Source organism: Branchiostoma floridae, chromosome 8, assembly GCF_000003815.2.
Source record: "Branchiostoma floridae strain S238N-H82 chromosome 8, Bfl_VNyyK, whole genome shotgun sequence".
In the NCBI taxonomy this organism is placed as follows: domain Eukaryota; kingdom Metazoa; phylum Chordata; class Leptocardii; order Amphioxiformes; family Branchiostomatidae; genus Branchiostoma; species Branchiostoma floridae.
The window spans coordinates 2,709,233-2,709,576 of NC_049986.1; positions in this window are offsets into that span (position 1 = coordinate 2,709,233).

Here is a 344-nt window from a genome sequence, read left to right on the forward strand (position 1 = left end):
TAATATCATACTTACCTTCGCAGAAGTTATGTTTGAGCGTGTCTGTCTGTCTGTCTGTCGTTAACAGCTTAACTCGAGAAGCTTGAATGATCCTGATGATACCTGGTATGTTGGTAGGGATCAGGAAAACGAAGGTCAAATTCGATATTGAGACCCTAGTGGCTTCCTAAGGTATTGCAGCAAAACTAATTTTCAATGCACATATTTACCTTTTGTTTTTTGCAGCATATCGAATGGATGTCTGGCGACCGTGCGATGCCAATGCTGCTGTGCAGACGTCGCAGCTCCTGGGACCGGTCAGACTGTCGTGTAACACTGGGTATGAGGGAGATGGATACACACGT